This window comes from Cynocephalus volans, chromosome 4 (assembly GCF_027409185.1).
Source record: "Cynocephalus volans isolate mCynVol1 chromosome 4, mCynVol1.pri, whole genome shotgun sequence".
Taxonomy (NCBI): domain Eukaryota; kingdom Metazoa; phylum Chordata; class Mammalia; order Dermoptera; family Cynocephalidae; genus Cynocephalus; species Cynocephalus volans.
The window spans coordinates 21,408,137-21,420,781 of record NC_084463.1 but is presented as its reverse complement, the minus strand read 5'-3'; the positions used below and the strand labels follow the sequence as shown (position 1 = coordinate 21,420,781).

Genomic DNA, 12,645 nt, shown 5'->3' with positions numbered 1-12,645 from the left:
GACCTGGAAGCACAGAGAGAGGAACTGAGTCCTGCCCTCCGGACGCTCAGAGCTCAATGGGAGGGATGACATGGGAACAGATCATAATAATTCAGTGGCACAGCCTGCAGTATGGCTAAGGATTTTGACTTTATCTTAAAGATATGGTCCCAGTTGTGAGGGGAGCAGACAAGAGGAAATACTAACCCTGCGTGACGGTAGAGTGACCTTGAGAGAAAACTTTACAGAGCTGAGTCTTGAAGGATGAGTAGGATTTTAATAAAAGTTCTAAAAATTATGAACATTATTATCACTAATGACAGTAGTCACCACTTATTAAAGGCTTAGTCTTTGTCATTGCTGAGCCCTTATCTCCCGAGCACATCATGTGTGTGATGTAATACCATAAATCCCAAGAAACATCCTGTGAATTCGATATTATTGTTCCCATTTTACAGAAATAGGAAAACAGAGTCTTACACAGGTCATGGAACCAGAGAGAGACCAGGGATTTGAGTCCAAGTTCTCTGGGGTCAAAGTCTTTCACTCCAGTGTGCTCTCTCTCTCTCAGTCACCTAATATTAATGCAGGAAGCATATGAAGTAATCCACAATTCACAAAAGCCCTCAATTCAGGGACACATTGAAATATAGAGAATTGTAATTCCTTCAGCAATGAATAATAATAAATAGGCAAACTCTCAACGGAATTGATTCAGCATCTATCTGATTGAATATTTTCTAGTAGTGCATCCTCTTCGTGTGACAAGACGATACTTTTGGTTATCTATACGGGCATGGCATTAACCTAGGTATGTACGGAGGGAATAAGAGAAATATAAGATCCAGGTTTTGTCCTCAAAAGTTTATGATGCCATTGAGGAGATTTAGCTTAACACAGAAAGCAGAAGTTCACACAATGGAGTGAGATTAAGGGCCAATCCTAGGTGGGCTGCGAGAGGCTGATTTCATTCAGATGCAAAAAGGTGGGACTTGAGCTGGTCTCTGTAGGATGGACAGGGCCTGGATAGCAGAGAGGAAGGAGAGCACAGCCCTCAAGGAGAGTGTGGTGGCCTGGGCAAGGAGGACAGAGAGCTTAGACATAGTGTGTACTTGGCTGTGACAGTGGCCATCTGGCCTGGCTGGAGAAAAGGTTCAGATATGAAAATAGCAGGGAATTCGGTAAGAGAGGTGGGTTCAGGCTGATTATAAAGGACAAGAATGAAGGCTAAGGAATTTTGGTTTTGTCTTCCTATGCTCTGGCAAGCCATTATAGATTTTTGAGCAGAGGAGAAAATATGAACAAATCTATAAATTATTTTAGCTTCCAAGGAGCCCCGCTGTTCCTGGAGGATTGGGATCCAGTCTCTTTGAGATCAGCCTCATTGCTCTGGTGAGATCTGAGGCTTTTCCTGGGATGACAATTGAGTTTGATAGCTGATCAAGATTCATCAGAGAATGGGGTCAGAGAATGTCACACCATCAGGCCCAGCCTGTCATTTACAGACAATGATGATGAAGATCAGTGATAATGATGATGAAACAGAATCCAAACTGGTGGAGGATTTTGTCCCACGTCACACAGAAAACTTGTGGCAGGGCTGGTATAGCTGCCCTGCCTCCTTAGCTTGCTCACCCCAGTGGGAAGGTGGAGGCGCCTAAAGACTGCCCACCCCGGGGACATGCTAGAGGGTCCTCGTGGGCAAACTATACTTCTGTCACTACACTTATAGAGGGATAGGCCCTAGGGTGGGCTCTAGAGGCTCTTGGTACAATCAGGATGAAGACCTTGGCATGTTTTGCTCCTGGTATAGATACCAGAGTGGGAAACTTCTCAAAGTGGACAGGGGATAGGCCTTTGGTTTGGGTCTCTGGCCAGAGATTCCAGAGGCTCTGTCTTCACCACTGCCCTACTCATCTGCAAAAAGTCTACATGCAAGTAGGCAGAACAGGCAAAGATGTTCTCTGGGGAAGCCACCTCATGCCCATCAGAGGGTGCCAAGGAAAATGAACTTGGAGCCACCTGATCCAAGTTAAAGAGCTGGGGATGGGACTGCTCCATTTCTTGGAAAGGTTGTGGGGACAAATGGGACTTTATCTGAAACTCCTGCTTCCTTCTTTGTCTCCTGAAACATCTGGGTCACGAGGTCATACAGGATCCAGTCTTTCCATCCATCCATCTCTCTGTCTTTCTGTCTGCCTGCACAGCCTGGCCCTGCCTTCCAGGCTGTCTGCTAATTGGGCTCAAGCCCAGCCCTAATCGGGCAGTACTGTTACAGGCTGACGTTAGCCTCTCCAAGAGGAAGGAATTTGAATGGCAATAGAAGAGATGATGGTGGGGTCTCTGCCCACAATCTCAAAAGGGGCACCAGGCCCCTCCTTCAGGAGGAGGGCGGCATGGGTGTGAGGGCAGGCGGTTCACAGAGGCGGGCTGGGAGCTGGGAAGGGTGGCCACAACCCACTAGCAGCCGCCTTCTCCCTGCCAACCCCAGGCTGCCTTTCATTCTCCTCGGTGCTCTTTGTCATGTGAGTCACCCTCCTATGCTCAGAGGAATAGCTGGCAGTGACAGAAAGTAGATTACAGGCTATATTTCTGCCTGGAAACTTTCTCCAGGCTGTTGGGAAACAAGTGGAACTCGGTATTTGTCAGTTCTGGGAAAGGAGAAATCTGTGTGTTGCAGCCCTGAGCAGTGCCCTGCATGGGGGCAGGCTGCTGTCACCTCCGGTTCTCCTTCTTCTGTCAAATGTGTATTTTATTAATCCCTGGTTGGGGAGCAGGGTTGGCTTCTCCCTAATCTGGTGTGATTCGTCTCTGAGGACTTCCAGCTCCTCAATGCCGTCTTAGGGGCATGGGCAGGGGCAGGCAGAGGTACTGTTAGAGCAGAAACACAGAAAGCATGTGGTGTACAGGACATCGGGGGGAGCTCTGACCCCTTAGTGTCAGAAAGAATACACTGAGAAGCTGAAGGACACAGCACTTAGCAGATGCCCACTGATTGCATTATACCAAGTGCTGTATAGCCCTAGGCTTCCACCTTTCCCCAAACCTGACCCAGGCCCACCCCTCTGCCCTTGCCACCATGGGCTTTGGCAGAGGAGGGGACAGTGAGGCTGACAATCGAGCAGCCTCTTATATACACTGCAGGTCACAATTATTTCTTTACCATCCATCTTCCCCTCTAGACAGTGAGCACCTGGAAGAAAGGAAGAAATGGAAAGAGAGAGATAGAAAGAGAGAGTGAGTTTCATCTTTGGATGTCCAGGCCTGGCACATGGTAGATTCTAACTACATGGGGGCTAAATTAAAGCAATTTGCACCTGCCCAGAAGAGGGAAGGAGGGAGTAGTAGTAAAAAGCTACCCAAGAACAGATGTTTTATCTGCCAAGTTGGCCTCAGACGCCTGGAAAACAGGGCAGGGGAGGCTGAGGTTAGCAAAGCTCCCAAGAGTGGCCCACACCACCACTCAGGGCACAGCCACCTCTGCCTTTTCCTTCGGGAAGCCCAACATTAAGTTAGCACTTACCGCTGCAAGCACTCGCTTTGGATGGGTAAGAAATACAAAGGCAAAGAGACATGGGGAGTTTGGAAGAGCAAGATGTCAGGAGTCAGAAGACTCAGCACTCGCTGGCTGTTTTCTCAAGCAAGGTCTGGGCTTGACTTTCCTGAGCCTCAGTATCCACATCTGTAAAATGGGAACGACTACCAGGCAAGGAAAAAGATGCCTCTCATATGCTCTGGTGGGATGTAAGTGGGTATAACCTTCCTGAAAGTAATGTTTAAAAGTTCTTTAAAATGAACATACCTTTGGACTTGGCAGTTTTATATCTAGAAACTTATCCTAAGAAAATGGTCATTTGGAGCCAACTGGAAATATCTAATCAACAAATGTTTAAAATTTGGCTGAGGGGCCAAGCCCGTGGCGCACTCGGTAGAGTGCTGCGCTGGGAGCGCGGCGACGCTCCCGCCGCGGGTTCGGATCCTATATAAGAATGACCGGTGCACTCACTGGCTGAGTGCCGGTCACAAAAAAACAACAAACAAAAAAAATAAAAAATAAAAAAATAAAAAATAAAATAAAATTTGGCTGAGTAGTCATAGTCCATCCATAAATAGAATGCCATATAGCCATAAAAATTATAATTTATATTTCCCTTACATGCAAACATTTATAACATATTGTTAAATATAAAAGGCTGGTTACTAAATAGCATACATAGTATGATACTCTTTTTTAAGAAAGAAGCACTTTAAATATTAACCGTGGTTATCTATATTGTAGGATTACAACTAACTTTTCTACTCTTATTAATCTGTTTTGTACAATAAGTGTTATTTTGTAAAAGGTAATAAAAATTATTATGTTAAAATACCCACTTCTAAAGGGTATTTTAGAGTTAAGGAAGATATTACACATGAAAGTACCTTGTAAACTGAAAAATTATACAGATATAATATACAGTTTCTGTCCATGAAGAGGTTACAGTTTGGAAAGAGATGAAAGATATATGAGATAACCATAGCATGAGACAGAATGTGACAAGAGCTTCAGAGAATGACAAACAGCACATCACTTGTAAACACAGAGGAGGAAAAATTACCTCTGGCTGTCAAGGTAGCAGCTGTTTGAGCTGAACATTGAAGAATGGTTAGGGTCTTGTCAGGTGGAGATATAGAATTGGAGAACTGAGAGAAGTGGGAAATTGGGACAGGTTTGGAGAATTGGAAGGTAGTTGTGTTTGGATGGAGGGTAGGGAGCCTATGGGTGCAGGGTGGAAGATGAGTCTGGAAAGGAAGTCAGGGGCCAACTGCAGGCACCCTAAGGCTGTGCAGTACTTGGTATGATGCAACCAGCGGGCATCTCTTGAGCACCTTCCGTGAGCAAGGAGTCATTGAAAATTCTGGGATAGGTGGTGACACAGCTATAAACCCATCCCGGGCAGTGAGGTCCTCATGGCTGTGTTGGCAGTGCCTGGTGTGTGCTATGTCCCTGGTGGATGTGGATGAAGTCACCTGCCTGGGAAGCTCAGTGTGGAGGCAGCGGTACACAGATGCCCTGGGGGCTCATGGTGGGGCGAGGAGGGGTGTGGCAGGCATGGCGGGGGTGGGGGGACCCTCTCTAGGTTGTGCCTCTGGGAATGGAAAGGAGGGAAGATTATCTTCAGGCCTTACTAGAGAGGGATGAAAAGTGTGGTAGTTATGGGAGAGTGAAAATTAGGTGGGGCTTGGAGGAGGGAGCAATTGGTCATGTCTCCCGGGTTTGCTGCCTGGGTGACCAGAGACGTGAGAGTCGGTTACAGAGTTCACAGACAAGGTCACATGGAGGGGGAGGAGGGTGCAGAGCAGGAAAGAAACAATCTGGTGGTCTGGATGCCCTCTCTATCATTTGGTCCTGATGTCTTGGGCTCCCCTGTGTGGGCCCCCTCCCCAGGGCAGGCAATGGCTTGTGGGGGGGCATGCTGCTTTGAATGCGTCTCAACATTCCTCCTCTCCTCTGGTGGGAGGGGATCTGGTGTGTGCAGGGAGGGACATTTTGTTTCAATCCCGGGAGCTTTCGTTAATGGGAATTCACGAACACCCTGCCACCTCCTGGAGCAGCTCCCAGCTCACCCATCCTCCTAGCTCACCTGGCTTCCTCTCCCCTGCAGCCAGATGCAAACTCCCTTAAGATCCCGGATGCTGTCTCTCTGCCACCCTCACCTCCCAGCAGTGCACACACACACACACACACGCACACGCACATCAGAAGGGAGGTGGGAAAGTCTGGTTGTTCGGGCAAATGTCTAAATTTCCATTTCCCTACTGCAGCTCCAGCCTGGGCTTCTGTTTAGCTCCTCCGTTGTCATGTCGCTAGTTAATTACATTCTTTACTGAGGTGCAAATGTGTTTTTACAGGGAGACTAAGATGGTGTTAACTAGGAAGGAACTGTTAATGTTAAAGATGCACTTACCTCTGGTGTAGTGCTGGGGCTCTTGGCTGAAGGTGCTCCCCAATGCTGCCCTGAAAGCGGAGCCCAAGACCCTGCCATCTTGACTCCAAGCACAGCCTCACTGGGGCCAAATTAGCAACTCATCCACAAGGAGAAAGTGATGGGACTGTTTGGGAAGTGCCAGGCCCGACCTTACAATGGTACTGACCACCCAACCTTCATTTGTGAACGCTTTGGTCCATTTCAAATACTGAGAAACAAAATTAGTTCACTTTAATGTAAAAATAAAGTAGTCAAACAGCTAAAGCCTTTTTAGGCTACAGGATGACCTCCACTGCTAATTTGCCACTTCCCTCCCAACTCTTCCTCCCTGCTGCCCTCAGGCACCCTGCCACCCACCCCCCTCCCACGGGTGTCCCCCCAGCCAACACCTGGCATCATGTGGATCTGAAACTCAAAGGCACACCTGAAAAGGCTACAACTGCTACCCCTTCCTCTGAGTTCACCTACAGCCTCAACACAAGATGTCAACTGTGGTCATCCCAGGGCCCAACAATCACTCACAGAGACCTGCCCACGCCTGGGGGAGAGGGTCACAGGGCACGTGGGGTCAGGAAACCCAACAGGCAACAATGGGGCACTTCCAACCATGACAACGGTTTGGGCTCTCACATGGCTCCGTGGAGCTCAGCAACCACACTGAGGAGAGAGAGTTGAATGGTAAATATGGCAGAGATGCCTATGGAGGAAACAGAACATATCCCTTGTGGTATGATAGGACATATCCCCGGGAGGAAAGCGGGGTGGTGAACAGAGCCGGACTGCTCTCGTTCTGCGATCGCCCCTGCAGCCCCCCTGCCTGCTGAGAGCTGCTCTGCCCTTCTCCGTAGGTGCACCGGCTCTCGCTCACAGCGGGAAGTTCTGGCCCAGCTGGAAGTGAGACGAGGGGAGGGAGTCTCCTGAGGACCATCCCAGAGGCCGGTGGGATCCACCCAAACAGTAAGAAACACTTTTCTGTCCTTTAGCACGTGGGTAAATCCCCAAGCCCATTGTCTTTTCTTCTGAAAACCTCTAGAACCTGCTCATCACATGAAGTGACACTTAGTGTATACAACCTTGGAAAGCAAAACACCGCGTGATTGTTTTCACGTCTTTAGGTTGCCTCCTCAGCTCCTCCAGGACGAGGGCTGGCCTCATCGCTGCACGTCTCTTTTCTTCTACGCGTCCTGTGAACAGTAAATCGCTGCTGAAGCAGATGGATGGGGTATTGCTTACATCCGTGATGATGATAACATTTGTACAACTCTCTGGAGCAAGCGTTATCACCTAAGAATGACTGGGGGCAGAGGGGGTTGTTAAAAATGCAGTTCCTGGACCCCACAGCTATGGATGCTGATTCTGTGAGTCAGGGTTAAGACCCAGGAATCTGCGACCCAAGTGTTTTTGATGAACACTGGATACACTGCATGCCAGGGTGTTTCTGATGAACTCTGAGAAATATAGTCCTTTAGAATGTATAAAGCATTTTAAATAGAGAATCTCAGTTAATCCTCTTATCAGATAGGGGTTTTTTTAAATCCCCTTAAGTAACTTCATGATCTCACGGATGTAAGTATCAGTATAGGCGGGGACTTAGAAATCCAGCTATCCAAAACAACCCTTTTTTCTTTCCAGTATGCCATGATAAGGGCAGGGTCTGTTATGGTGAGATTGGGCCCCAACTCCAGAGGATACTGCCCAGGATTTTTTAAATTTCGCAGATGTCTTAGGGCCACCATGACCTTACAGTTCATCAGCCTTTATTTTGAGGGGAGTAATCATTACCAAATTCCTCACAAAAGCTGGTTTCCCTGGAAAGAGGGGGAGAGAGAGTTGACCACAGAAGTGAATGTTCCTGAGCTCGGCTCCCCAAGCAGGTAGTTGGTAAAGCCACAGCTATTCATAGAGCACCCCATGCCTGGGAGTGAAAGAACTGGCAGCAGCCACTATCCTGCTTCCTGTCTGGGGAGCTCTGTGGTTTAGGTGTGTCAAGGGGTGGCTACACTGTGGCTCCTTGAGGTGGAAGTGGAGGAGCAGACATCTACAGGGGGTCAGGACTTCACCAGATATGGGTTGGGTGATGACCATTTGGGGGACAAGTTGACAGTCTTTTCAACAACTTTTGGAGCCTGGGCACACAGTGATATTGCAGGGAGTTCCCTGTAGACCGTGGTAAGAGCTTAAAGAAGATAGGGGGAGGTAAAAAAAAGAAAAAAGGGACAAGAGTTATATACCTGGTGAGCCAGTGTGAAGTGTGCCGATGCCCGAGATAGTGGCCTTCTCTAGGACTGAAACACACCTGAGGCTGTTCCTGCTGAACAACCTGGTAGAGTCCTGTCTCTCTCCAAGTCCAGGCTGGGAATGCTGGAGTCCAAACAGCCACCTGTGTCGGGGGAATGGAGGCATCCCTGCCACCAGCCACATGGTGGAATATGGGGAAAGGGGTTGACCAACTGCTGGCTACCGCTGTGGATTGTGTCTTTGTGTAGAAAGGAGGGCTCCCATGGAGGAGAAAGAGGCGACTTTGAATATCACCCCGACCTTTGCCTCTTCACTCCCTTGACACAGAAACACAACACACTGACCTCTGAACTGTCTTTCCAAGTGAGTGACGGTACGGTCTGTTCTGGGGACTAAATACAGTTGACACTATTGCTTATATGGGTGCATTTGGCAAGGACAATTTTTGCAGCTAATGCTGGAAGTGTGGCAACCAGAGAAGCCGCCAGCTGTCTCACTTAAATTCTTAGCTCTCTCGCTCTCTTTTTTTAAAATCGTTTTGCTTACATAATCCACCCCCTTTTTATTTTCTAATTCTCTCCTTGCAAAGCTGGTACCAGAGGGGAAGGGCTGGGGTGGAGGGGGTAGCAATTACACATCAGTTTGGGGAGCATTTACATTTTGCAATTACAATTTAAAAATAAGTCTTGTTAATGATCTCCACATGTAAACGACAAACCCTAACTGACATGCACAGTCTCAGGGGCCTGCTGCCTCTTCTCGAAGGCGGAGGCTCAGTGGGGGCACAGGTACCTAGGGAGGCATAGGAGGAGGCTGGGGGCCAGCATCCGAGGGGCAATCAGTGTGCCTCTGAGGTTGGTGAGGACAGATATGGGACTGAGAACCTGGAAACCATGAATTCTGGCCTCCAGTCCTTACCCATCTCTCCCCGATCATTGGCACAGTAGATCCCTGTGCCAGGTCTACTCAGGAGGAACCATCAGTGCACAGAGCTTGGAGAAAAGGAGCCCCCACTGCTGGTGTCCTCTGAAGTGAGAACTTTCAAAGTCCTGTTACGTAAAGGTAAATCCTAGTCCCCCATTCATGGATTGGGAGAACAGGCCGATTTCATACTCAGGGTTCAGGAGCGGAGCATCAGTGGTTGTATCCTCGGTTGGGGAAGACATTTCTGCTCTTCTCAGTTAACACATACTTATTGGAGCCTCCTGGTTCCTTGAGTAAGATCTGGCTTTTGAATCTCACCAACCTAGCCTCAGAGTCCAGCTCAGCCTTTTGCTGGCTGTGGGATTTCAGGCCAGTTCTAGAACTGAAGTTTTCTAGCCATCATTGTTTTCATGTAATTGGGATAATCATATTTACCTCACAGGGCTTCTGTGAGGATTGAATGAGATGATGGATGAGGAAGCACCTCACACAATGTCTGGTGCATCAGAAATGCTCAGAAAATGTCCCTTCTTTTCCAAGCCCCTCCCTGACAGCCCCAAGGTGCTTCCTCCTGCCCATATCAAAGCTGCTTCTGTCCACCTTCCGTGGACACTAAGGAAAGGTGAGCTGGTCCGATTTCTCCAGGTCAAGCTATCTGCACCCTGAGCCACTCCAGAATGGCCCTCCTCCCCATGCGCACGCATGCGCACGCATACCCTGCCATCTACCCAAAGGATTCTCTGCCACGTGGCATCACCTTCTGGTCCAGCCCCTGACTTTTCGTCAGGTCTCTTCTTGACCCTGACTTTTAGTAAGCCCGGGTCTTTCTTTTCTGGACACTAATACAACTGTGCGACCTTCCACTGGCCACTGCCCTTCTCTGGGCCCCATGTCTGTTCCTTATCTGTGAAGGCGGTGAACTAGGAGCTCTCTGAGAGCCTTTTGTCCTGAAGTCCTTGGATTCCCATTCCCTGTTCTACTTCACCCCACTAAATATTTGTGTAGAAAGCTGCTCATCTCCTGTGCTGCTTTGTCCAGGCCAGTTTTTGGACTGACCACTTATCGTCAAGAACTTATGGTTGTTACTCAAAACATGCACATAATAGCTCTTACATGCTGCAGAAAGAGGAATGCATCTTACAAAGATGTGGAAGAGAAAAGTTCCAGAAGTAGGCCTCGTAGTGAAGGGCAGAGGACCCAGAAAGGGGCCTGTGGTCAGGGAGCTCCTTGAAGGTGGGGACTATGTCTTACTGGTTTGGGTGTTTATTCTAACACAATTAAATATTATGTTTTAAGTACTGTTCTAAAAACTTGCTTTTTTAACCTACGTTATACAAGGGAACTTCAAGAAGTTTGTGGAAAAATGGAATTAAAAGATAATACAAATCCTTCCATGGACTTTTTGAAGACCCCTCTTGTGATGGACAGATTCCCAGATCAAAATAAATAGATCTACTCCATTGTTTTCAATTGCTGCATAGTTTTCTATTGTATAAACATTTAATTATTTATTTTAGTTTTTTTTTTTTTTAATTAGAAGTAAAGTATGTATGAGAGGAAAGGCAAACCGTATAAGATATGAAATAGAAAGCTCCCTTCTTCCCTTCCCTCTGCCCCTGAGGCTCACAATCCAAGGTCAACCACGGTGAACACTTTCTGATTTTAGTTATTTGGTGGTCAACATTTATTGCATCAAATAATACATTTAAGTCCCTCTTTCTTAATTTATCTATTTATCTATTAACTCCCTGCTATCACAGTTGATAGCATATAGTATTATATATACTATGTATTATTTAGTATTATATATAATATATGCTAATATATTATCCAACATAGTATATAGAATATACTATATAATCTGTAGTGTAAAGTATGATGTATTGTATATATAGTATATAGTGTTATACTTTATATAGTATATACTATTACACGAACGTTCCATCTCTCCAGCATCTTCCGTCTGTACCCCTTGGGGTCCTTGCTTCTTGACCTTCCCAATCATTCTGAAATGGGCTTCCTCACCCCTTCATCTCCCTCTGTCCATCTCCCTTCCCTCTCCCCCACCTTCTCAGCTCACACGCACGCACAGCTCCTGCTAGTGAAATACTCCCTGACCACAACAAGTGTCTTGTTAAGTAAGATCCTTTTCTCAGTTTCAAGAACTTCAGGACAAAGAGACAGCAGACTGCTCTTCCCAATGCCGCAAAGCAGAGGCTCTGACCAGAGACAGCCATGCCCCCCAAAAGAGAAGAAAGCTCAGAGGCGCCTGCAGACAGCAGGGATCCTCCCCAGCCCTAGGGAAACTTGTGCCCCTGGGGAGTCACCTTGGGTGAGGATCCGGTTCACTCCACCCTCCCACCCTGCACCTGGGCTCTGGGAGGAGACATCTCACATGCAGCTCCTCTGTGTGCCCAGGTCAACCTGCTCAGGACAGAAACTCTAGTGCTGGGAGTCAAGTCACTTTACTCCTTTTCCTTGGACTGTCCTGACCCTGAAAGATCCAGATTAACTAATGCTCAGATCCCAGCAGATTAGTATCTGTTCTAAATCAGAGCATCCTAATTGGTTCCTGAGGGCCAGAAGCCACTGTGCAAAATTGTCTTCTCCTCCTCTTCTTCCACCCCGTGGTCCTTGCCTGGCATGAGAAGTGGGGTCCATCTTACTGGAGAAAGAAGAGGGGAAAGTAGAGGCACAATCTTGAACTTCAAGTCCACCAAGATTCTGTGCTGGAGGCAGGACTCTTTCTTTCCACCCAGATCGTAATGACAGGAAATGAGTCGTCATTGCAAAAGGTGGGATTAAGGTTAGGTGCAAGTTAAATTTTTCAGACAAGTCGCTAGTATTCAAAGATTCTGCTGCTAATATGAAACACTCTTCCTTTGAGTTTGAGTGCAGCTGGAAGGGCCAGCAGATGACTAAAGGTTTCCCTCTTAGAAGCCAGAGAACTACAGACCCCTTTCCAAGGCTGGAGGTTGAAAGGGACAGCCTGGCAGGGGACAGCCAGGAGCCAGTGGGAGGCAGAACAAGCTCTGGTCCTCTGCACTCTGTCTAATTGCTGCCTGCTTTGAGGCGGTAGGTAATAACCTCACTCCTGGCCTGCAGAGATGTCCTCCCTGGCCGCCTGTCCAGACCGCTGCCTGGAATCTCTCTGGGCTGAGAGAGGAAGGAGAAGACTCTGAAAAGAAGGACTCCTGCAAGGGGATGAAGCTAGGACTCAGGGAGGTATGACGAGGGAGGGGATGCCCCTCGTGATGGGGTGCCCCGACTTGAAAAAACCAGGACTGCTCAACTGAACAGGCTTTCCAAAGATAGAGCCAGGTGTCTCTTAGCTCATGAGTCATGGACAGATTTCATTCGAGAACAGGGACTTCTTTGCAGCTGTGGGTGGTCCCTGGAAAGCCATGGGTGGGGTAGGGAGAAAAAGCCAAATAGAGATAGTCACAGAGAGTAGGATGACCACACGCTCCCTTCCACCCCACAACCTCCGTGGGGCCCCTGAGTGCACACTGACCTACTCCCAGTCAATGTGAGT

The 12,645-nt window shown here is 47.9% G+C and overlaps 1 protein-coding gene across 6 annotated transcripts in view; it reads left to right on the top strand.

Annotated features, from left to right (window-relative positions):
- Positions 1 to 12,645, top strand: part of PKNOX2 (PBX/knotted 1 homeobox 2) — a 266,441-nt gene that overhangs the window by 161,263 nt on the left and 92,533 nt on the right. For 3 of the 6 annotated variants that reach the window (XM_063093944.1, XM_063093945.1, XM_063093946.1), the window contains exon 3: positions 6,797 to 6,905. The exons of the other annotated variants lie outside the window; for them this stretch is intronic. The gene's annotated coding sequence lies outside the window, so the exon portion shown is untranslated. The remainder of the gene's footprint in view (positions 1 to 6,796; positions 6,906 to 12,645) is intronic. 6 annotated transcript variants of the gene reach the window in all.